At 43.0% G+C, this 25,251-nt stretch overlaps 1 protein-coding gene, 1 long non-coding RNA gene and 1 pseudogene across 12 annotated transcripts in view; 2 read left to right on the top strand and 1 right to left on the bottom strand.

The window, feature by feature from the left end:
- Nucleotides 1-14,442, bottom strand: part of SMAD2 (SMAD family member 2) — a 61,060-nt gene extending 46,618 nt beyond the window's left edge. For 3 of the 9 annotated variants that reach the window (XM_081096911.1, XM_081096910.1, XM_081096914.1), the window contains exons 1-2: nucleotides 14,331-14,420; nucleotides 13,909-13,992 (exon numbers count right to left, since the gene is read on the bottom strand). The gene's annotated coding sequence lies outside the window, so the exon portion shown is untranslated. Of the gene's footprint in view, nucleotides 1-13,908; nucleotides 13,993-14,275 lie in introns of all 9 variants that reach the window. The other 6 variants (XM_081096912.1, XM_081096909.1, XM_081096913.1 and 3 more) reach the window with 4 other exon arrangements.
- Nucleotides 2,102-2,471, top strand: LOC308522976 (PEST proteolytic signal-containing nuclear protein-like; annotated as a pseudogene). Its single transcript has one exon. The product of its transcript is annotated as a PEST proteolytic signal-containing nuclear protein-like (transcript).
- An 87-nt stretch (nucleotides 14,443-14,529) lies between the features above and the next one.
- On the top strand, nucleotides 14,530-18,438 carry LOC308523184. Of its 2 annotated transcripts, XR_013996306.1 has the most exons (4): nucleotides 14,542-15,174; nucleotides 15,364-15,510; nucleotides 15,884-16,107; nucleotides 17,878-18,438. It is a non-coding gene; the product is annotated as an uncharacterized lncRNA (long non-coding RNA). The 2 variants fall into 2 exon arrangements; XR_013996305.1 differs by lacking the exon at nucleotides 17,878-18,438 and having other exon boundaries at nucleotides 14,530-15,174; nucleotides 15,884-16,260.
- The last annotated feature ends 6,813 nt before the right edge of the window (nucleotides 18,439-25,251 follow it).

A 25,251-nucleotide genomic window follows, 5' to 3' on the forward strand; every position in this document is an offset into this window, starting at 1 on the left:
TTGGGGTTTTCACTTGGGTTTTACTTATTTGGGTTTGGATTTTTACTTAATTTTCTTTTGGTATAGGTAGGTTTCTAATGAATTTAAGTTTTTAAATTGCAATCTAGTCAAGTTTCTTATTCTTAAGCCAATTTTGGTAACTTATTTTGCTAGAAATGGTCTCTTCCACTTTATATTAAAGGTAGAAAACTTCTTAGTGTTCTTAGTTTCAAAATCTGTTTGCTGTAGTCACAACCCTTCTTTATTTCTAATACATCTATAATCTTTTTTTTCTCCACCAATCTTGGCAGTCTTTTCAACTTAGCACCCTTGGTTTAGTTGCTCCAATTATATATTTTTTCGTTAATGTTTCTCAACTTAATCACCTTCCTTTTTCTAACTCATTACATTGTATACTTAACTCATTAATTTTTACTTAGTTCTTCACTAATAAACATTTAAAATTCTATCTAAAGTTTCCCAAATGGGACTTTTGCTGTATCTAGTTTTGACAGGTAGTATTTTCATCATTCTGTTTTAAACACTTCCTAATTTTTATGAGTTGTTCCTCATCTCATAAATTCAGAAATATACAACTTCAGATTTGGGAGTTGTTGCTATTCTCCTGTTATATTTCTAACTGAATTGCACTAGGATCCAAGGATATGACTTTATAAAATATAATTAGGAATTTGTTAACATTTGCTTTGAGGTCTAAGTACATAAACAATTCTTACAAAATTTCATGAGTACTTGAAAAGAATATATGTTCTGTAATTGTTGCATGCTTGCTAACTGTACCTTCTAATCCTTTAAAACCTTATGTATATATGTATATATTTTAATATATTTTTATTGATTTCAAAGAGGAATGGAGAGGGCGGGGAGAAGCAGAAACATAAGTGATGAGAGAAAATCATTGATTGGCTGCCTCTGGCTAGAGCAAAACCTTATATTTTTAATCTACTTTTCTTAAATTACTGAGAGATGTGTTAAAACTCCTATGATTACACAGTTGTAGACTTATCCTCATAATTTTGCCAACTTTACTACATAGATTGCTACAGACTTAATATTTGTGTCACCCTTTCCCTAAACCAGCCGTGGGCAAACTACGGCCCGCGGGCCGGATCCGGCCCATTCGGCTGTTCTATCCGGCGCACGGAGCCGATAGAGCAGAGGGTTCTCTTGCTCTCCCCTCCGCTCCTTCACCAGCAGCAGTGTTAACATGGCAACGTCGGGAAACATGGCCGCAGCTCCTTCTTCTGAGTCCCGTTTAAGAACCCATTGTGGCCCTCGAGTCAAAAAGTTTGCCCACCCCTGCCTAAACCCATGTTGAAACCTAATCCCCAATGTGATGGCTTCTGGAGGTGGGGCATATGGTAGGTGATGGAGCCCTCAATGAATGGATTAGTGCCCTTTAAGAGACCAAGGAGCTCTAGCTGGTTTGGCTCAGTGGATGGAGCATCAGCCTGCAGACTGAAGGGTCCGGGGTTCAATTACGGTCAAGGGTATATGCCTGGGTTGCGCCTCGATCCCCAGTAGAGGGTTTGCAAGAGGCAACTGATCAATGATTCTCTCTCATCATTGATGTTTCTCTCTCTCTCCCTCTCTGAATCAATAAAAATAAAATTTAAAAAAAGAGACCAAGGAGTTTGCTTGCCCCCTTCAGCCTTATGAAATTACAACAAAAAGACAGCTGTCTATGAACTAGGAAGTGGCCCTCACCAGACACCAAATCTGCTGGCATCTTGAACTTTCCAGCCTCCAGGGCTGTGAGATATAAATTTGTTGTTTATAAGACAACCAGTCTATGGAATTCTGTTATAACAACCCAAATGGACTAAGACACAGATTATGCCTAGTATATATCTTTAGTCATTCCTTTACTTTAAAATTATATCATCATCCTTTTAGGTGTGTCTACTAATAAAAAGCATTTTGTTAAAATTTTTAATTTTTCATTCTCGGGTGGGGAAAATGCAGAGGAGAAGGCAAGAGAGAAGCCTGAGGACAGTGTGCTGGAGCCACAGGAGCAATGGAAGGGAAAGATCTAGTCACAGCGCTGAGAAGCCATCAAATGAAGAAGAAGCTGCAGACCTCCCAACAAAGCCTGTAACATATGATATCCAAGTTTGGATTTGCCATAGGTAGTCAGACAACAAAAAAAGCCTCAGCTATATCCATCAAACTTGGATCAAGTAACCTAGAGAAAATCTTCCAACTCTTTCTCCAAAAACCCTTTCAGTAGCAGAAGCAGCTTTTAATGAACATGAAGATAGCGAACCCAAGGAAATGTCTCCAAGAAGCAAAGATGGGGATGAAGAATATTGAAAGGGATACACCAACATCAGCAGGACCACATTCCTTCAATAAAGGAAAGCATGGGTTTTCTGATAACCAGAAGCTATGGGAGCAAAATATAAAAATCTCATCCTGGGAATTTCCATGACCAAGATGATCAAATGATATGTTTTGAAATTGGTATGTAGGGTGGGAGTCAAGTTAAAAGGAACAGTTTCCTTTTTAAAGAATGCCATAAGACTATCTTTGAAGCCTCCTTTTTTTTTTTTTAAAGATTGAGTGGTACACTAATAAATGAGTTTGAAATGTGACATAAATTACGTTTTATATACAGATTTTAAGACATTTGCTAATTTTGTAGCTTCATGTGACTAGTATCTAAAGGTTACAGATAATTAAATCAGAAATGATTAAAAAAATTTATTCTCCTTTAACAGCAAGTTCATTTTGAATTTATGTATTAGGCTTATGGAGATATTTATTCTCTATCAACTCATTTTGTGTTATCTAATCCTTATGCATTTTTCTTTATTTTTTTCTCCTTTCCCACCTCTACTGAAATGATCAAATTTTCTTCATTTACACCCCCTCATCCCCACTGACTTGGGAGTTACACATGCTGTATCAACTCTTTCAGAGTTATCCTTAAGACATTTTTCATGGGAAACTTGAATCAGTGGGTTACAGGTGAAGACAGTAGCCTATTTTAAAAAGCCATAATAAAGGAATTTAAAAAGAAAAGACAATCTCACAAGGACAGGGATAAGAGTAAGGAGGAAATGAGCAAAATTTTGATAACTGGAAAATGGATGGATGAGTAGTAACTGAACTACTAAGCGAGACTACTAATTCTAGGCTAGCTGTAGGTAAATGTCCTGATTTATAGGACAGAATCCTCAAAAGGTGAAGTAACAGCTCCAGTCATCGCAGGAACTGAGAAGGAGATGAAATAGGCAGGACTGGGTGAGAGATACTTGAGAGGCATTTAGATCCTTAGATGGGTAACTGCCTCTCTCCAGAGAACTAAATGTTTATTCTTGGCAGAGGGTGAAACAGTCTCCCTAGACTAGAAGATGGCCTGAGTACCATTAGGAGAAGCGAGGAGTAAATGAAGATGAGCTTACTGCATGCTAACTGTAGACTCTCAACCCTTCTTCCACTGGGTTCTGGCTCCCAAAATACTAGCAGCCAGACCTTTACCTGTTTAGTCAGATTGAGACTCCTCTCTGGGGTACCTGACCAACCCCAAAAGGAAAAATGTACAGATACTAATATTGAGAGTTTACCAACAAACAACCCACTCAGATCACTCTACAGTGAAACTGAAAGGAGACAAGCCTCACCCACATGCTTCGTTTCCCATCAGCTTGCTAGACCTTAACCTAGTATTACTTTGATGATCTGAAGGGAAAAAGCAAACAACAGGAAAATGCAACTTCAAAAAATTTGAGGCTTTCCAGAGAAAAAACATAGTGTAAAAATCATCAATATACACAGAGAAAGAAGAGAAGATACAGCCACCCTGAAGAAAGAGCAGCAGCATGCTGTACAAAGGGAACATTGATTAAAAGAAGAGCTCTTAAATAGCTTGATAGGGGTGCGGATGGGGGAAGGGACTAATAGGAGGATTGGAAGATAAAATAAAAGGAAATCTCTTAGAAAGTAGATCAAAAAGAAAGATGAAAAATAGTAGAGAAAAGTGCAGAAAACTGAAGGAACATCTCAGGAGGTTCAATGTCCAAACAGAATTTCCAAAAAGAGATAATGGAAGGCGGAGGAGAGGAGGGTTTATCAAAGAAAACAAGAAATATCCCCAGAACTGAAAGACAGGAATTTCCAGATTGAAAGGACCCATCAAGACCCCAGGACAATGGATGAAAACACACCAACATCAAGACCAGAATGCTGAGGACAAATGGCCTAAAATCTTCGGGGGGGGGGGGGGGGGGGCTGAGGGGGGGGCAGGGGAAAGGTCATATGGAAAATAATCAGAATGTCTTTGGTTTTCTCAACAGTAACACTGTAAGTGAAGTGAATAGAGCAATGCCTTCATAACTCTGGGAAAAAAATTATTTCCAACCCAGAATTCTATTTCCCAGGGTAAAATGAAGGTATTATTTTTGGATGTGCAACATAACCAAATAGTTACCCCACATACACATTCTCTCAAGAAAAGTCCTGAACAATATTTCATCAAAAGGAGGGAGCACAAAACAAGAGTATGAGATTTAACAAAGGAGAGAAGTGAAGAGGGATCCACATCGACTGCTGTGTACTAAGTGTAGAGAGGCAACCGGTGCAAATTGGAGCAGATTCAAAAACATGAAGCCAAGAGTAATGCTGGGTTTCTCCCTGAAGTTAAGATACATCTTAAAAGACAATGGAAGTAAAATTAAAAACAAAAAAAGACAATGGAAGCATGACTTTCACTAACAAGGCCAATAATGATCCAGGTAAATGGTTGAGAGTAAATAATTAAACAATAAAGAACAGCCTGGTACCTCTCTCTCTTATTAAAAAAATTTTTTTTTTCATTGATTTCAGAGAGGAAGGGAAAGAGAGAGGTAGAAACATCAATAATGAGAGAGAATCATTGGTCAGCTGCCTCCTGCATGCCCCACACTGGGGATCACGCCCGCAACCTGGCATGTTCTCTGACCAGGAATCGAACCGTGACCTCCTGGTTCACAGGTTGACACTCAACCACTGAGCCATGCCGGCCAGGCTGGTACCTCTCTTTTAACCAACATCCTAGCAAGAGATTTCTGATCCCATAGATTGCAGTGCAAAAGGAATTCCTGATTAGAGGAATTCCCATATATTAATATACATTTATATATGTACTAGAGGCCTGGTGCACGGATTTGTGCACTGGTGGGGTCCCTTAGCATACCTGCAGGGATCGGGCCGGAAACTGGCAGTCCAACACCACCTGCCACTCCTGCCTGCTGCTCCTGCTCATCCCGGCCCCGCAGCACCTGCCACCACCACTGCGGTCTCGGGCTGCAGCGACCAGCTGTGAGCCCTGCGTCTGACACCCATCGGTCAGCTGAGTGGCACTCCCACTGTGGGAGCGCACTGACCACCAGGGGGCAGCTCTTGCGTTGACCGTCTGCCCCCTGGTGGTCAGAGTGTGTCATAAGAGTGTGTCATAGCAACTGGTTGAACAGTCACTTAGGTGTGTGTGTGTGTATATATATATATATATATATATATATATATATATATAAATATATAAATATAAATAAATAAATGTATTTCTTTAGACCAATGCTGTCCAACAGAAACAGGATGCAAACCACATATATAATAATAAATTTTCTATTAGCCACATTTTAAAAGTAGAGTAAAAAATAGGTAAAATTGTTTTAATGTTATTAATTCACCCCAATATAACAAAATTATCATTTTAATGTCAAATCAGTATTAAAAATTGAAATAGTTTACATTCTATTTTTTAGGCTAAGTATTATACTTGCAGCCCATTTCACTTTGGACTAGCTACATTTCAAGTGTTCAATAGTCACATTTGGCTAGTGGCTAGATAGCAGTAACAGTGGTTACATTCTGGAAAGTAGATTAGGTAGCAGGATGCAGACAATCTTACTTTTCATTATTTATTAATTTGTTCCTTTTGAATTTTGTACTATGTGCATGTATTACTATTTTAAAAATGAATACATCCCGTAAATAAATATACAAATGTAAGTATCCTACTTCTGGAAATCTATCTTATGTATGTGTATAACAATAAATAAACAGTTATTTGCTGCAGCACTATTTTTAATACCACAAGACTGGAAATAACCTAAGTGTGTATCAATAGAAGACTGATGAAATACTAGTATATTATAGACACTCATACAAAAGGATACTGTGCAATAAAAAGAAAAAGTAAAAAGTATGAACATGAAATAATCTACAAGATGCATTATTAAGTAACATATATGGCCATTTGTACTAAAGGCTAACATATGCACAAAGTTGCTCAGACATGCATAAAATCTCTGGAATAATTCACAAAAACCTAGTAATGCTACTTGTGTTTGAAAGGCAACTGAGTGGCAAGCGGCAGGGTGACAAACTTTTCTATATATATATATATATATATATATATCCTTTGGACCTTTTGAATTTCGCATTACAATCCTATATAAAAAAAGGCTAATATGCAAAAAGTCCCCTCAGCCCCAAGTTCGGTCAAGGGGCAGGGCCAGCCAGCCAACCAACCGCCCATGGCCCCTCCCCTGGCCCGCCCTGCCCCAATCGGCCCTTATTGGGTGGGCCAGCCGGACCCCACCCATGCACGAATTCGTGTACCAGGCCTCTAGTAATATATGCTTGTAAAAAACAAAAACAAAACACCCACTCTTTACACCTAGGTGGTATCTTGCTTTTTATTGACCCTGCTTGCCTTCATGTAAAATTTAAAGTCCATCTATAAAGACTAGAATTTTTCTAGTTCCTCCATAGAGAGTTTGAGGCTTTTTTCCCAGTAGAGGCCATAGACGTTTCAATGACATCAGAACAGTTTTTACATAAATATATACTTTAGCACAGTTCTTAGAGATTTATCTCCCTTCCCCAAATGGCATTACAACCCCATCCCCTGCTACTGAATTTTTTATCTAGTAATTTCCCCAAGACCAGCTTTTCCTGAACAGTGATTGACTTTTCTAAGGTTATTGTTCTTGGGGACTTTTCTCTCCCTCTCTAGATTAGACATATATAAAAGAAAACAAGTCTGACATTTTACCCAACATTTATAGCTGGAGAAAAGAGTCTAATCTGTGTCTGTTCTAGTATGCCTGTGTGATTTTAAGAAATCTAAAGTATAGTCAATAATGGCAGAGATTGAAGAAAGTAGTACAATAATTGAGAAAAGGCTGCTAAACTTGGCAGTTCAGAATTCACTGATGACTTACGAAAGGGCAGTGTGAAGGAGAATATGAAAAAAGAGTGGCAAAAAACACTTCACAAAGTCCAAGACTAGAAAAAAGGGAGTGATTAAGTATAGAAAGCAAATATAATTTCAAATATCTTCAAACTGCAAATACAAAATATTCCCAAAATACCTCCTAGTATATGAATTTTTACTTCAAGAGAAAAATCAAGTTAGATACTGCAACATAAAACACTTGAAATGTAATGGTTCTGCCTTCATAAAGAATACCAAAAGTCCCACCAGAAATAGTATAAAATCATTATTAGATTTTTGGCAATCCATGAACATGTTATCATACAAGGAAGAGAAAAAAGACTACTGATGACCTGGGTTTTTACAACTTCGTTAGTCAAAGAAATCAGTACAATAAAAAGGATTAAAAAAATAAAAATACATTAAAATTCATTAAAGAAAACAGGTTTCTCCATTCTCACTGTAGCTATACTTTTTCCAAAGTTATAAGCTAGTAAGGAAACACACTGCCAATTGGAAATCTAAGTTGGCCCTGTGGAGAACGATGGGTAATGTGTCTTTTAAACAATAGCAAATAGAAAAATTCATGTGTTCAATTTTGTGAGCTGCTAAATCTAATGTTAGAGCTTGAATTTAATCCTAAAATTAGTCTTAGTTCAGTGAAAGCCGTTATTATATTGGGACTGCTAGGGAAGTTGAGTTATATTCCTTTCACCTTTCATGACTCCAGCGTTCTATAATCAGCTTGTAAACATAAATTTACATACTGGTTTATCATTCCCAGATTATAAAAAATCATCCATCAGACTACACAGGCCCAGACTCAAATTGCACGAATATTCAGTACTCCAATTGACCTTCAAATTCCTAGGTCTGTCTTGACCCTCTGCTGAGCAGCAATTTACACTCAGGTCAAGTGTATACAGTTCTCAGGTTGTGAAAGTGCAATCAAAACAAAGTCTAATAGCACTGTCCAAAGGAACCTTCTATTAGATTAAAATTAATTATAGTTAAATTTAACATTCATTTCCTCCATCACAGTTGCCTTATTTCAAGTGCTAAATAGCCACATTTGGCCAATGGCTACTATACTGGACAGTGCAGGTGTATAGCAAACGTTTTTCCCTAAGATCTATTATTCCTCAGCGGAGTTTTCAACGGGCAAGAATGACAGGAAAACTGACAGGAAAACTAAGCAGGCAGGGTTTCAGCACCCATCGACTCCCCTTACATTTTGAAATTCTGCATGTTTGTTTGCTTTTCTTAACGAGCCTTACAGATGCTGTTGTGTGCAAAAGTGTGTGCGTGCTCTAAGTTTGAAAATTAGTGATATAGAGCAGAAACGGTCAATATACAAACCTCAGGCCAAAGCTGGGCCCACCTCATGCTTAGAACAATTTATAAAGAAAAATTTAATTAGCCAGTTTACATGAACTATCTAACTACCTGTCTATGAAGTAAAATTTGGGGGAGGGATGGGGGAAACTTGGTCTAAACTTGGAAAATTTGCATTTACTGCCACAGATAGAGCATCTTTAGTAATAAAAAAAAAAAAGTTTCCACAGTTCATTCAAATCAAGGGAGAAAGCTCATTGGCCCAGCTTCCACGGCACCATTTATCAGCATTTATCAGGAGTTCATTCTGTGAACTTTGCAAATCAGATGCCCCATTCCACATTTTGTAATGAAGGATGCAATTAAGAAGGAGCATTTACTAGTATTTCCTTAATATTTACAATACTTTAACCGTTTTCTCTCTCTAGAATTTTTGGAAGAAGCTAAAGCAGCATATGAGAATGTAATTTAAACACAGGCAAATTATAAGATCACAGGTTTACTATACTACCACCTCAGGTCAAGTCTCTTTTTAATTAAAATCTTGAACTTCTAGTGGCTCCTCTAAAATTATTCTTCCTTACTGAGTACTTTGAACATGAAACTATACCCTCCCCCATAAAAGGGAAGGGAGAGAGGGGTAAGGACACTGTACATTATTAAAGAAAATGCAGCTTTTCAAGTGCAAACTGGACATGTGTGCTGAATGGATTGCAACTAAAGTCTACAGTCACGTTCCACTGCTCTAGTCTTGAGGCCAAAGTAATTCCAGTTTTTGAAAAATTTCAGAACTATTTGTAAGAATTAGTAACAATTTCATAGTAAACTCACACATTTTAATAAGAATAAAATCATTAGGATTTCTGTTCTCTTAAAAGTATAAACCTAAAGATCTAATTTACTGGACATCTGTCCTATTAATGTGGTTCAGTTACATCTGAAAAGAACCCACTGAACTACTCATGCTCTAGAACAGCGGTTCTCAACCTGTAGGTCGCAACCCCTTTGGCAGTCGAACGACCCTTTCACAGGAGTCGCCTAAGACCATCCTGCATATCAGATATTTACATTACGATTCATAACAGTAGCAACATTACAATTTGTTTGTTTTTAAGAAAGTCAAGGCTATTTATTACAAACATTACCAATTACTATTTGGTGGAGTAGATTGTTTACAAAGTAACTCTGAGATAGAAAGGAGGAGGATCCAAAAAAAAATTACCAAAGCTAATACTGTGTAGAAGTCACATGTAAGAGGAAAGAAACCCTCAACAGACAGGCTAGGCTAACTACTGTCCACGTTAGTTTGATCCTGGAAATCTCTAGCACACTCTATCTCAAAGCCTGAGTGAAAAGTTTTACATGACATCCTTACAGATGACAAAAAGAATGACTTACTCTGAAGAAAGATTTGGTATGGGGTGCTAAGCCATTTAGATTACGTTTCTTTACTAGTAGCTTAGCATGAAAGGCTTTTTAGCCTGCAACATGGCACACTGAATGGCAAACCAAATGAAAAACACTAACAGGTACTGTGCTAGCAAGTACCGTGGTTTTTCCATGAAATAAGTCATTCCATATAGTACAATGTTTTACCCCTTTAAGAAGAGCTGTTAATCATCCTGAATGACAATATAAATTATGTAGATTACTGCATTCTCATAAAGAGTTCCCCAAACATGACTTAAGCTAATTGATGAACATGCATTACTACACTTTCAGGTCTGGTCCTGCACTGAATGGTCCCAGACATGCTAGATAGGCTTTAAATATTTGTTTTTGTGTCTTGTAGATTAAGTCTACTGTCTTTACCAGGCTGTTATCTGTTTTTTCTTACAACAGACAGTGGAGGACAGTTCCCCATCCTCCCCCCTTCCCCCCACCGCACTCCCCTTAACCTCCCACATTACTCACAATCTACTTCTTTCTAATCTATTGAGGACTTAGAAGCCAGATAGCTTCACTTGCTACAAATATCTGAAATAAATGCCAAAAAGTTCTGATTAAGAGACTCAATGGCTCTCCTGTGACTAAAGCTTTAAGGTACATGGACTTGGACAATTTGAGTACCCGCGTCTCCTTTGCTTAGCTTCTGCCTCTCAAGTGCATTTTATAATAGGTCGAAGATAAGAACACAGGCAAACCATTTGGATTAGGAAGAAAACAACTGAAAACCACAACTAAAACAGAACAAAAGATCATTTGGGAGGACGCTTATGTCTGAAGCAATGTTCTAGGTACTTTAATCATGATTATTTAACCCATAAAATAATCATAAGAGGTAGCTGTTACCTCCATTTTCAGTTAGAAAACCAAGGCTCAGGAATTAAGTAATTTGCCTCAAAAAGTAACTGAGAAGCCCTCTCTCCAAAACCCATGGCCTTTCCACTACATGACATTGCAACCCAATCCTTATTCTTAAATTAGCTAATTGTCTTTACACTTTATTTCTGATGCTTTTATTGGAACCTGACCCATTCAAGTTTGCTTTCTTTCCCTAACCAGTTTCTATAACTAAAGAACAATGAATAAACGAACTAAGGCCAAATTAAGCTTAAGTCTACAAGTGTTCATCTGCTCAGAAACAAATTATCTTTGTAAAAGATCAGCCATATCTTCAGTTTGTATGGAGTGTGCAAAAATGGTGACATGTTTCCACCCCCCATACACTGACAGTTTCCAGTGACATTGAGTTAACACTTGACATCTTCTCTAATGCTGTCCTCTACATTACAGAAAGCACTGCAAGCATATTTAGAAACTGGCTCAGTAATGCATTACATGCTCCCACGATTTGCAATAACATGATTTTCTTACTCTAAACACTGGAGGACAGGGCAGGAGATAAGAGGAACTCGACTTTTCTAATTCCACTAAGGAACAGGGATAATATATTTGTCCCCTGTTAGGTACTTTACTACCTAGTTCAGGGCCTGGCACACATCAAAGACTATTTGTTTAATAAATGCATAACAGCACTCTTCTGAATTGGGTTTTGAAATCATCTTCTTTTACATTTTCTGACATACCCTTGTAATACTTAGAAAAAAATATCTTTCCTCTTACAGAAACTAAGAGCTTAAAAATGGCTCTTCTACTTAACATCAAAGACAAGGAATCTAAGACATACATGCCCCTCTCTATCCTATAAAAATGACTCTTGTCCCAAGAATATGAATAAACCTCCATCTGCCAAACTGCATACAGCTTTTAGATGCATTATAAATACACCTGTAGAACAAAGCTGCTACAAACACAGTCTCTGCAGTCCTAAAATATAAAACTAGCAGAATCAAAACCAAACAAGAAAAGCATTCAAACCTTTATAAAAAGACACAACTGAAAATATTTGCAAAATGTAAAAACTCAACAGGTCTATCTATGATCAGCAGGTTATGCAGCTAAACTGAGTGTTTTTCATCCCCAATGTAAAGTAATGAGATTATAGCAACATAATTCTAATATTTACAAAATGAAAAGGGGATCTTTTGCCATCTTGCAGTAGAAAAACCTTTGTTTCTATTAAAAAGATTTCTGCTGAAATATAAAAAGCCATCCCCAAATTCCTAGTTGAGTGTTAAAACACAAACCAAGCCTGACAAGCCACGAACAGCAGGAAATTACCCTGCACAGTTTCTTACAAGACTATTATTTTATGAATTTACAGACTGTGTAAAGATCGACCACTTATGAATAGGTACAGGTAAGTTACAAGCTTGAAAAAGCAAACTTTTTTGAACATCTACAATGTTAACTCACTTTAGAAGGTATAGGTATAAAGTAAAAAAACAGGGCTCTATGCAATTTCTTACTAAAACAAGCTCGGAAATTGATGTTTCCAATCACATTACATTAATTAAAGCTGGCCAATGAACTACTTTACAATCAATTAATTGTAATATTAAGGGTGTAAGTGGGTACTCACCTTAAAAATGTCCACAAGACTCTATTCTTATTTGCTAACAATAACTAATTTTACGGCAAAAACCAAGGAACTTTCTGAATTGAATAAAAATGTTTGCTAAATGATCTTTTGGTGGAGAAAAGTCTACAGATATCCTGGTTTTCTTAAGGCAAATAAGAAAATCCTCACACTGTGGTACACTTATGAAATCCATTTTATATTATTTCTCCCATTTCTGTGTTACATTTGCTTATTTATTTATTCACATTAAAACTCCTCAAACTCCATTTAACTAATTGGTTTACTCTTCTATGTCAGAGAAACACTTTTCAAGGCGGGTCAAAACTAGAATAACACATGTATTTGCAGTGTAATAGCCAATTTATTATCTCATTAGGCTCCAACAAGACATCCTTGCAGCCAGTGGTACACGTTCAATCCATATGAAAATCAGAAGAGAGGAAATGAAAAGGGAGCTAGGAATACAGAACCATTCGGAATTCTGAAAATAATTCAAATTTCAGGGGCCATTTTTGAAAAAGATGGAATTGGAAGTTTGCGTGACCATTTGCTTATCAACCATTACCTTACATGTGTCCCTTAAAACACCAGAATGTAAACTATTCCACACTGTCACAGGCACGGCAGAGGGGAAATGCTGCTTCCAATCGCGTTTACCTGGAGATGGCCCTTTCAAAGGCGGAGATGACAACAAACCCGTAGCATTTAGCCAAAGGGTCGAGAGGAAGGAATGACAAAAACCAACCCAGGAGCTGTTTTTCCTTTGTTTAGGATCAAAAGGAAACCATTAACCACATAAGGATTAAGTAAGCAGAAGACACAAGTACCCAACCCAGGGACAGTAGCTCCCCGCCGCCCCCAGGAGAGAACAAAACAACTCAAGTTGCACATTTGAGGACCAAGTTTGAAATACGCGAAATCCCTTCGCTCGCTCTCCAAAGGCGGGTGGGAAAACCTGCCAGGCTCCGCTCCGAGGAACTTTCCCGAGTGAGGGAGAAGGGCCGCCGGCTCGTCGGGGCGAGCGCACCCCGGCACCCCCAGACCAGAATGGCCAACAAAGGTTACGGGGCCAGAAAGCAAGTGGACGCCACGGATCGCTCGCTCCCAACACGGCTTCCCGGCGACTCCTCACCCAGAGCCGTCTCTCCGGCTCTGGAAACCCGCACCGCAAACTACCAACTGCTGCTCGCGACCGAGGGGAAGGGCCCCCGCGGGCCCCGGGCCGGCCGGCGGGCAGCTCCGGGCGCCGACCCCTTCCCGGTGGCCTGCCCGACCCCGCGTTCCCGCACCCCGAGCGCCGGGCGCCCCGCCGCCCGGACCTGGCCGCACCTCGGCACCAGCCCCCGTGGCGAGGCGAGGCGAGGCGAGGCGACGCGGAGCCTCCAGGACCCGAGCTCCGCACGAACACACCCCTGGCCCCAGGGGCCCGCCGGGCGCGCGGCTTTACCTGGACCGAGGCTCCGGGTCCCGCCCCGTCGGAGCCGGGGGTCCGGGACCTTTTGTTCCTTCCTCTTCCGAACGGGATGAGGGGCTGAGAGGGGAGAGGGGAATGGGAGGTTGGAGGCGGAACTGAAAACACTCGGGCGGCCGCCCGGCCTCCCGCCCCGCCTCCCCAGCGAGTGCCCGGCCCGCGGCCCCGGCGCGCGGGGAGGGGACGCGGGCCCGGACGCCGCCCGCGAGAAGGAGGGGGTGGGGACGCGCGTCCCGCCGCCGCCGCCGCCGCCGCCCCTCCTCCCCTCAGGCGCGCGCCCGCATCCCTCCCACCCCGGGCCGCCCGGACGACCGAGCCCTCCCCGCCGCGCCCGCCGACCCACCTCCGCTTCCGCCCCGCGCCCTCCGCCGCCGGCCGCAGCGGCGCGGCGCACCCACCTCCGGGAGGCTCGCTCGGAGCTCGCGGGCTGCTGGCTGGGAGCTGTTCCTCCGCCGCCGCGGCCGCGCGGTAGACCCGCCTCCCACCCCAGGCCGCGAGCCCCGCCGATTCGCCGGCGCAGCCCCGGGGCTGGCACCCTGCCGCCCGCTGATTGGCGCCCCCGGCCGCCCGTTAGGGCGCGAGGCACGCCGGCCGATCGCAGCCCTCGGCACGCACGGAAGGCAGGACAAGCGGAGGAGGGAAGGAAGGAGGCCGAGCTCCCGAGCAGGGCCGGGGCGCGAGCGGAGCTTCGAGAGTCCCGGCCACTACCTCCCCGCCTCCTTCCCCCCCCACCCCCGGCCCGCCCTGCCCTCTCGGCCCGACCGGCGGCGCGCGCAGCCAATCAGCGCGCGAGGTGCTCGGGGTGTGAGCCGCGCGTCGGGAGCCTCGAATCGGAAGGGAGACGTCGCTCCCTGATTGGTCCCGCCTCCCCCGTAGAGCGTGAGGCGAGGCGAGGCGCGGCCGGGCCGGCGGCGGTGGGCGAGGTGGGGTGGGACGCCCCCGGTTTCGGTTGACTTCGTCTTTGGGGAGCTCCCAGGAGAGGCTGTGGGAGGGGATGGCGGGGAAGCACGTGTCCTGCCGCAGTGGGGAGACAGCCCCGCGGTGACCTGTCCCCCTGCCTCGGCCCTGGGTCCCCTTCTCGGTCTCTCCAGCGCCATTGGGTGGGGCCTGTGAGGGCCGCCGCTGGGGCCACCTTCCCTCAGCAAGCCGCGGAGGGGCAAGTGCTCATCCCCTCGGAGGAACCGAGCCCGCCTGGAGGACAGGACGAGCCAGGGGCCGGAGGACGGTTCCGCCGAAGCCGCGGTACTGAAGCCACTCCGGGCGCGCCCCTGGGCGAATGAGCGGGCGGGTGGGCGGGGCCCCCGGCTGAGAGGTGGGGGCGGGGTCCGGGATGTAAATACGCCCCTGGGGCGGGGACCTGTGGGCTTCAGGGCCAGGGCGAAGGGTGCCAGGTGTAACCTGAAGCTTGGCTCTCTCCGGTAACAAATGCAGCTGATGATGCGTGCTGTGAACGACCCTTGTGAAGTCCGAGAAGTAAGCTCGATGCCCCTTCATCGCCGGATTCTCTTTCCCTTCATTTCTCCGCTGTCCGGTGATGGTAGGCGCCCAGCATCTGCGCTGCAAGGCCCGTAACTGCTAGTAAGCTGCTCGCTGCCCAAAGCTGGTGGGGGCGTAACTGCGCTCGGGTAACTTCGCTTTCACCCCAGGGACACCCAGGTCTCTGCTGAACTATGGAACCCCACTAGTCAGTCACATCCGGTATTTATTGAACACTTAGTACGTCGGGCAGGGAGCACCACAGAACTCAAGTTAGAGAGAAAGGTCTCACACAGGTTGGTGGGTGGTGGCAGAGACAAGGCCGTTTTCGGGGCTCCCTGTGCAGCGCTCGATTTCCTGGGCTCCTTCGTGAATTTCATGTGGCGCTTGAGCAGGAAAGGGTCACCGACAATATAAACGAGTCAACAAGCAGCACCAGCAGTCAGAGTTCTTGAAGTGTTTGCTTTCCTTTCAGATAGGACGGCTCCTCCGAGGAAGGTGTCTTGTGGAGAGGTACCTGGCCATTCCCTGAGTCTTACAGTTTTTCCAGAAGTCCTTTCAGAATCTTCATGCCCACCGTCTCCCTCCTCGAACACAGAAGTACGCTTCCCACCGAAAAGCTGTGATGAAGGACACGAACCCCGGAGATAGGCAAATTGTGGTTTTTAGTTCGACTCTCTTCCGAATCTGTGACCTTCGGCAAGTGGAACTCACCTGCAATGATAGCTATTCAAATGTAGTTGTGTGGTGATTAAATAAAACAATACATGGCCCATTGTAAGCAACTTAATAAATGTAAAATGAAAAAAAACAAACAAAAAAAAACAATACATATCACAGGGCTTTGACATTCAAAGAAAATGAGTAATTGTTAACATTCCTTCCCTCCCTCGCCTTCATGTATTTATGCTAAGGTAAACTTAGCAGAAATTCTTCAGAACTTGACCACCAGGGTGTTTTCTTCCATTGCCAGCTTAGAGGCAGCTCTACTCACCCACCTTGTAAAATAGCTTGTGAAAGCGGCCCAGGAAGCCAACTGATGGAACTGATCCATCTCCTAAGCCTCTGCTTCCATATCCCGGAGCCACCAGGGAGGACGGTCTAGGCCAGGGCAAAGGCTCTTCAATTTACAAGTAGGAAGGCTGTTTCTGGTTTTTGGTCCTTCCTGCTGACCCACGCCAACCATTTTAATGTGAAATGGCCTATTAAAAGCTACCCTGGGCCTGGCATGCATGGCTCAGTGGTTGAGTGTTGACCTAGGAGGTCACGTTTCAATTCCCAGACAAGGCACATGCCAGGTTGCAGGCTCGATCCCCAGTAGGGGGCGTGCAGGAGGCAGCTGATCAATGATTCTCATCATTGATGTTTCTCCCTCTCCCTGTCCTCTGAAATCAATAAAAATTTATTTTTTAAAAAAATAAAGCTACCCTGGGTCACACAGATATTTTTTCCTATGTGACCAGGATGTACATTTGGTATCCATCTGGGTGATGGGGGATTCCTGAGCTGGCGGGATTCCAGAAGAATCTGCTGTGGGAGTTAGGGTACAATTAAAGGGTACAGTAATTCAGTAGATGATATGCTTGAAGTTTAAGACCATCTTCCCGAAGTGTCAGACTTTTGAGTCCCTAACTTCCATTCTGGAATCCTTTTAGGATCTGTGAGATTGAATAAATGGGAGGAGGGGCAATCTGGCTACCAATGCAGTTCCCATAGGGTTTTGAAATGGGAACATGCCTACTGTCCCCTCTGCTAGAAATGTGTCTAAACCAAAGTGGGTCAAGACAGAAACTGAAGGCAGATGGAGAAGGATTGCCGTGGCAACAATCAACTGGGAAATCCACTAGGGTACTTCAAGACCTATCATCAGTAGATTCCTATTGCATAAATTATATTGAGTGAATCTTATTTTTATGTGAATAGACACTAAGTTTAACCCTTCATCACTCATGACACTGCAAAGTCAATGAAATTAAAATCAATTCAGAATCAATTTAAAAGTAATTAAGTGTACTAGAGAAACATACAGTGGGGCCTTGACTTACGAGTGTCCCGACTAATGAGTTTTTTGAGATACCAGCTGTCTCTCCGCCGATTTTTTGCATTGAGTTGATAGAGTAATTTGAGTTAACGAGCTCCTGAATGAGCTTGGTCTCGGAACGAATTAAACTCGTAAGTCAAGGCCCCACTGTATAAGAAAAATGGTAATGGTTGCTTCTGGAATGAGAACTTGGAAGTCATGAGTGGAAAACTTAAAGTTCATCATTATTTCTTCTGTAGTTTGAATTTTTAAAAATATTTATCCACGTGTTGATTTTCCAAAAGATACAACTCGTAATCCATCTCTCTTATGAAATCTGGAAAGCCTTTCCTGGATGATATTAATCTTTGATTAATCTTGGCCTGTTACTTTAGTCTTGAGAAGGTTTTTAGCTTTCTCATGTATGTATGTTTTGTCTCCCCATTTAGATTGTACATTCCTGAAGGATAAGGAAAGCATCTCATTCTCAGTTGTCTTCCCACACCCTTACCAAAAGACTAAGTAACTGAAGTGGAATACAGCATTTGTATAGCATTCTGTGTGTGCTATAGGTCCACAAGCATTCTACACAGCTTTGCCCCATCGCTCTCAATACAGCCATTGAGCATCTCTTCAACATCTGATCTCCGTATTTTCTCATCCTGGTGGAGCTAAGTTGAAGTGAGCATTGCTACTTCTTAAGGAAACATCCAGTTATTTGCGACTGAAAGGACACTGATTGCATGAAATAACCTAAGTAAAAATTGTAAACAACAAATGTTGTGGGGTTACTTTTGTTGTAAATAATGATAGAAAAAATTCACTATCAGCTGGATTTTTATCTCAATACAATGAAATTTTATGTTTTAAAAGAATTTGTATTGAAGATGTGTACACCTGCCTACACACACACACACACACACACACACACACACATTCCTTATTCACATGCTAGCTTTTGTTAAAAATGAAAACTAACATCTGATGGAGACAAGAATAAAGCATATACAAAAAAAAAAGGATCCAGCAAGTATTTATCTGTATCTGTTATGTGCCAATCATAAAAGCAATGGTTGATTATGATGGAAAATCATTATTCTGTGGCCAAAATCACTCAAGAAAACAAACCATTGAGGTAGGGTTTTTGTTTGTTTTTCTTTAAATATATATTTTTATTGATTCAGAGAGGTAGGGAAAGGGAGAGAGAAATAGAAATCTCAATGATAAGAGAATCATTGATTGGCTGCCTCCTGCACACCCCCCCACTGGGGATTAATCGAGCCACAACCTGGGCATATGCCTCAACAGAGAATCAAAGGTGACCTCTGGTTCATAGGTCAATGCTCAACCACTGAGCCATACCAGCTGGGTGAGTTAGGGATTTTTTTTTTAAAGAGGTAAAGAGACTGAGAGAAAAGTTGCCTCTTGTTGAGAGAAAAATATTTGGGGAAAACAAGTTATATTTCTTATTCTCCAGACAGCTGACAATATAATATTTCTTACTTATACATTTAAAAACATGATCATTGGCTTTATTGATCATTAGATAGCTAATTCAGTGACCGTTCAAATATTACTTGTAGTGTTATAATACAATGCCAATGCAATGAATACTCCCATAAAGCCATTTAAATATTATCTAAAATCTACATATTTTGGGGGTGGGGAAAACAGGCCAATATCTAAACCCTAAAAGAACAAATGTACAAAATATTTACAATTCTATTATGAGGGGGCATAATTTGGTAGTCATATGTCAACAGTAGGGCCTTATGCCTTATTTATAACTAGAGGCCTGGTGCACAAATTCGTGCACGGGAGGGGTCTGGCCAGCTCTCCCCGATAGGGGGGCCAATCGGGGCCTGGCCTGCTGGAGGGAGGGGCCACAGAGGTTGGCTGGCCCGCCCGTCCCTGATTGGGCCAGTTGGCTGGCTGCAGTGCGCATCATAGTGACCGATCATTCCAGTCGCATGGCTTTTATGTATATACTAGGGGCACAGTGCATGAATTCATGCACCTTGGAAGGAACTGTGGGCTGCGAGGCTGCATTGGGCACAGGGGTGGGTCTCGGCCCATCCTCTGTGTCCCCGCCTGGCCCCTCCTGCTGCGGGCCCCGCTCCTGCTGCCACTGCTCCCATGTGCTGATGGCACCAACCCCACTCGCATCCACTAATGGCGCAGAGCAATTGGGGCCAGCACCAGCAGCAGGTGTGACCGGGGCTGGCGCCATCAGTGGGTGTGAGCAGCAGCTGCTTCCCCGATCGCCCCTCAGGAGCAGGGGGAGGTGGAGAAGCTGTGAGGGGCAATCGGGGCTGGCACCTGCTGACAGCACCAAACGATCGGGACCAGTGCCAGGCGCTGGCAGCAGGTGCGAGCAGAGGCTCCAGCACTGGCTGCAGGTGTGAGTGGGGCTGGCGCTGGCAGTGAGTGGGAGCAGGGCCAGCACCGGCAGCAGGTGCAAGTGCCAGGTGGGACCATGGCGCAGTAGCAAAGAATTTTTAGTAACCACCAGAGGCTCACCCTGATGACAGCGACCAGTGCCCTGTCTTGGTCTGGTGCCCCCACTCACCTCTTCCACTATCTCACTACAACCATCGCCTGCCATGTTCCATGCACACCCCTGCTGGTCAGCGCACATCATAGCGACCTGTTGTTCAGTTGTTCAGTGGTTCCGCCATTCCGTCTATTTGCGTATTAGCCTTTATTATATAGGATAGATTGTCTGTGTGTGACAATATTGACTGAGCCAGACTGCTGGTAGGCAGGATAAGTGTATGAAAGTATAATACTCTTGGGAAATTTCAAGCTTATTAGCATAATTGTTCTGATGAATACTGAAGAGCTTATTGAACTTAACTGACTAGAGTAGACAATAGATGCATAATCAGTGTCCTAATAATTGATTTAATGAGCCCCAATTGTTTGTCTTTACTGTAAACAGTTCTCAGTTATGAAAAAGACGTTTTGGTGAGGGAGTCTGACAATTGTGTTACCTGATAAATGGCCAGAATATAATTAATGGTGAGAGAAAGCCAATTATTACTGGGTCCTAAAGACTTCAGTGCTGTATTTCAAGGGGTAAATTACATAGCTACATAGAGTTTTCTTTTCAGCTCTTTCTTGCCTTCATACAATCATGGAGCTTGATCAATACCCTTATTTTGGAGCTAAGAAAACCAAGGACTAGGCTTCTCCAAAGTTCTATGGCCACTGAGTGTCAGGGATTATACACACAGTGGCTACCTTTTCTGCTCTGGCACTGCCCACTAACTCTTCTCCCTGTCCCTGGTCTGCACCCTCATCCCTTCTCTACTCTCTTCAATCTCCCTATTCCCATTATTTTCTATGCATATGTCATGACCAACTTTTTTATAGTCAAATTAGGGGTACATTTCCTGTCTGCATCTAAACCCCAATGCTATACAACATGTCTGTTTCCAGGTTCATTCTCCCAGTGGCATTTTGTGAAAGACCTGATCCTCCTTCTAGAGAAGGCTTTTCCTTCTACCTATTCTTTGTCCCCTTGACCACCCACACATATACTAGTCCCACTATCATATCATAAATTGCTCTTTAAAATTGTTGTCACTATCTGTAATTATGCTCATTTATTTCTGTGCTGACTTATTATTTGCTACCACTCCCCATTGAAGGTAGGCTCAACAAGAGCAGGAAACATGTCTGTATTCTTCACCATAGCATCCCTAATTCAAATATATATGGAGGTGCTCAATAAATATTTTTGAATGGATGGGTAATTTTTACTTAAGTTCACTCAAACTCATCTTCTATTTGTCTGTGTGGGTGTGTCTCAGCCCAGCTCCCTAGAAAACAGCCTGGTTCAAGGATTAAGGGCCGAGGCTTTACTTAGGAGGTATTACCCCAAAGCAGCAATAGTGAGGAAAAGGGTAAGGAAAAATGGGGAGCAATGCATGGTGATGCATCACTGTGATAACCACCGCTAATGGCAAGCCTTGTAGAGTAACAGCCAGTCTCTTAACAGGTGCAACCACTTGGCCATACAGAACATCTTCATACAGACAATATGGAGTAATCACATTTTGTAGCAATCCCAGGAAGGTAGACACTTTATGTCCCCTTTTCCTGTTAGTCAAAGATTGTCCCACAGGAAGCTTAACTTCCCACACTGCCCAGTTGTGTTATCCATATTCTTTGATAGCCACTCAGAAAGCCAAGTGCCCTGCCCTAGAGTCCAGAAGTGATGGGAGGAGTCCATGGGTATGTGGCTGGTTGGCCTTGGACAATCAAACCACAAGGGACTTAACTAAGTCACTCATGGTGGCAGCTGAAACAGAGCAAAATGCCAAGAGTCCCAGAGAAGCTAACTCCCAGAAAATCTGAGAAGACTCATAAACTGAGCCTAAAATAGAGTAGCTATTACCACAGCAAAGGTAGGACCAGGTCTGTATCCAGTACCTCCTACAATAATTGTTAATTAAATTTTTGTTGAATGAATAATTGCATGCATAAGTGTCATTATCATCTACTGACTTAAGCTGAAAATTTGGAGTCATCCATGATCTTTCTTCCTTAATTTCTGTATATTGAAATGAGGACAAAATGCTTTCTGTCTCTAACTTCATAATATACTAGAGCAGTGGTTGGCAAACTCATTAGTCAAAAGAGCCAAATATCAACAGTACAATGATTGAAATTTCTTTTGAGAGCCAAATTGTTTAAACTTAAACTATTTAGGTAGGTATTAACTTAATTAATAATTTTGGATTGAGTACTTAGTATTAACAACATGAGTTCAATATACTAATATATTTATGGAATGCCTATTATGTGTCGAAGGCTGGAGATAATATGACATCCTTCTGGAACTTACATTCTAGTGAGGAAGATCAACTTTAAATAAATAAATAGTCACATCAAATAATTGCAGTTGTCATGAGTGCTAAGGAAGGAAATAAACAGTAAGTGAGAGAAGTTATTTAGCAAGGTTAGGCATTTAAACCCCTTAAGCAGATAAGTTTCATTTTATAATAATAAAGCCACCAACACAAAGTAATTACAATTCTTAAATTGATGACAAAAATACCTGTAGGGTTTGCAGCTGGTTGGAAAAATACAGGTTTATGCTTTGAGTAGGTACTTTTGTCACCCCCACACGATTTGCAGACACGACTGGCACTAACCACTGCACAATGAGACTGCTGACTGACTGGCTCACTCAACTTGTGCATGAATCGCACGCGCCTCCCCCTCGCTGTGTATCCTGCGGCCCGCCTGCTCCGCGTCTCCGTCACCCAACTGACCAACACCCCCCACTTCCGAACCACTTCTTCAAAATAGACTTGCCCAGGCCAAAAACCGACTTCTGTGCATGGGCCACGAAGTTTCAATCGCACTGTACGTGCACGCCCACACGTGGTATTTTGTGGAAGAGCCACACTCAAGGGGCCAAAGAACCACATGTGGCTCGCGAGCCGCGGTTTGCCAACCACTGTACTAGAGGCCCAGTGCACGAAATTTGTGCACAGGTAGGATCCCCCACTAGCACCCACCTTGGTTGGCCTGTTCCATGGGACTGGGGGCACCTCCTGCATTGAGCATCTGCCCCCTGGTGGTCAGTGAACGTCATAGAGACTACTTGTTCAACCAGTCATTCTGTGGTTCAGTCGATTTGCATATTAGGCTTTTATTATAATAGGATAATACATCTCAGATCCAATGTTTCCTCTCCAAGCTCACTGCCTTGATTCAGACCTTTGTCATCTTTCTTTGGAATTATTGCCATAGCTACTTAACTGGTCTTCATGTATCCAGCCTTGCTCCCCTCCTATCCATTCTCCCTGCTGCCAGGATTTCTTTTGATGCCATATTTTATAATTGCAAATCTGATGTCACTACCTTGATTAAATTTTTTTCCAGGATAGAATCAAGACTCTTTAGCATGCCTAAAAGATCCTTCATGAGCTGTCCTAGTTAGTTCTTTAGCTTTACACCTCACCACTCCCTACCTTACTCCTTGGCCCCCAGCCAGACTGAACTCCTGGCAGTTTTTCCAGTACACCATGCTCTCTCATTTCTCAGTGGCTAGGCTGTGCTCTTTGTTCTGCCTGGAATGCATTTGTGCCTGATTAACCTCTATTCATGTAGCCCCATTCATCTATTCATCCATCCATCCACCCAACCACTTACCCACCCATCCAGTATTCTTTGTAATAGCCGGGGTTCTTAGTTGCAAGCAACAGAAGAAGTTGACATTGCTGACTTAAGAAGAAAGGAATTTGTTGAAAAGCTATTGGGATGCTGACACAATTGCTGGGAAGGCTGCAAAATTAGGTTCCGACAATAAGCAAAAACAAGGAAGTCTGGGCAGCAGCTAGGATCACAGCCAAGATCACAATACAGCATGTTGAGGGAGGTGACCATCATTGCCACCACCATTCAACACAAGGTACCTCAGTTTACACTTCCAATTCAATGGCACTGGACACTGGCACCACCCATCACTGGCATTACCAGCCCTGTTGCTCCTGGAAACCAGATGTCACTCCAGTACTTGTTGTTGGCACCAGAATGGATTCTCCACCAAACCTCCTTTGCATTCCCAGAGCTCCCTCTTTGAAGCTGGGCAGATCCCTTAGGTTTACCAAGTTCAGCGTTTGTTTTTTGCAGCAGTTGCAGGCAGGGCTGGGAAGGTAAGGTGCTGACATTTTTGGCTTCTATATTGTAATTGGGATCTGCTTCTCACCAGCAATCATAAGATTACCCCAAGCAAGGGGTACTCCATAGCCGTACAAATTGTTGGCTTTTTATGCCAAGCTCTTGCAACTCCCCATCCAACTTTCTGTTGGCCTGTGTTCCAGGCAGGCCAGAAGTGCTGGGATGTCAGTGCTTCCAGGAATAAACTCCAGCCAATGCAGGAAGGGTTACCCTAGTTTCTTTGCCTCAGCGAAGGGAATAAATCTGAAGGGTTTTACACACCTGTTCAATACATTCTCTTTATTCACTTCCTTTCCTTCCCTTTCTGACTTTCTTACACCCCTACCAACACTTCCTGGGATCACCTCTCCAACTACTGGCACTCAGATCCTGGTCTCACGATCAGCTTCTGAGCAGAACAATGATGGAGCATAGTTTTTAACCCAGAAAAGGAGAGAATTAAGAACATGATTATGGGGATAGAGGACAGAAAGTGTTGATAAAACAATGAAAGGTGATAGGATCAATGGATTGGAGGACCTAGTGAAGTCTAAGAATGCCGCAGTCAGGGTACCAGAAGTAGTGACTGTAGAGTGGGACACTTTACATTGGGATTATGCTGTTACTAAAGGTAAATTTTAGGCCATAATTGTGGGAGTGTGTAAGTGGCTTGGTAGGGTGAAAGGCAAGGTCACTGCAGGTGAGGGAGTAAGGAACTGGGAGGCCAAGACCAAGAGAAAATCACCTATAGAAAAGTGGTTATCTTCGCCTTCTACTGCTCCTATGGGGTTATTCTGAAGATTTAATGTTATAATCCACTCAAAGCTTCTAGGACAGACCTTGGCACATAATAAGTGCTTAATACATATCAATGTAGGTTCACAGTGGGCATAAGATCCCAACCACACCAGTCAATATTCCCTAACGTGTGTTACAGCTTGATCCACTGAAGAAGTACTCTTTCCTCTGGTTAGGAGGCTGAAACTGCCTCTGGCCACCTACAATGCCCCACAGAGAGAAAGAAGGAATTAGGGCAACATAAGACAGAAGAGAAATATGATGGAGTGGATCCTGGCAGAGTTTGATTCCCAGAAGTCAGTTGTCTCTATAGCCAGAGCTACCCTGCCTTCTCTGTAATTATTTAGTTG

This window comes from Myotis nattereri (genome assembly GCF_964212035.1).
Source record: "Myotis nattereri genome assembly, chromosome: 8".
Lineage (NCBI taxonomy): Eukaryota > Metazoa > Chordata > Mammalia > Chiroptera > Vespertilionidae > Myotis > Myotis nattereri.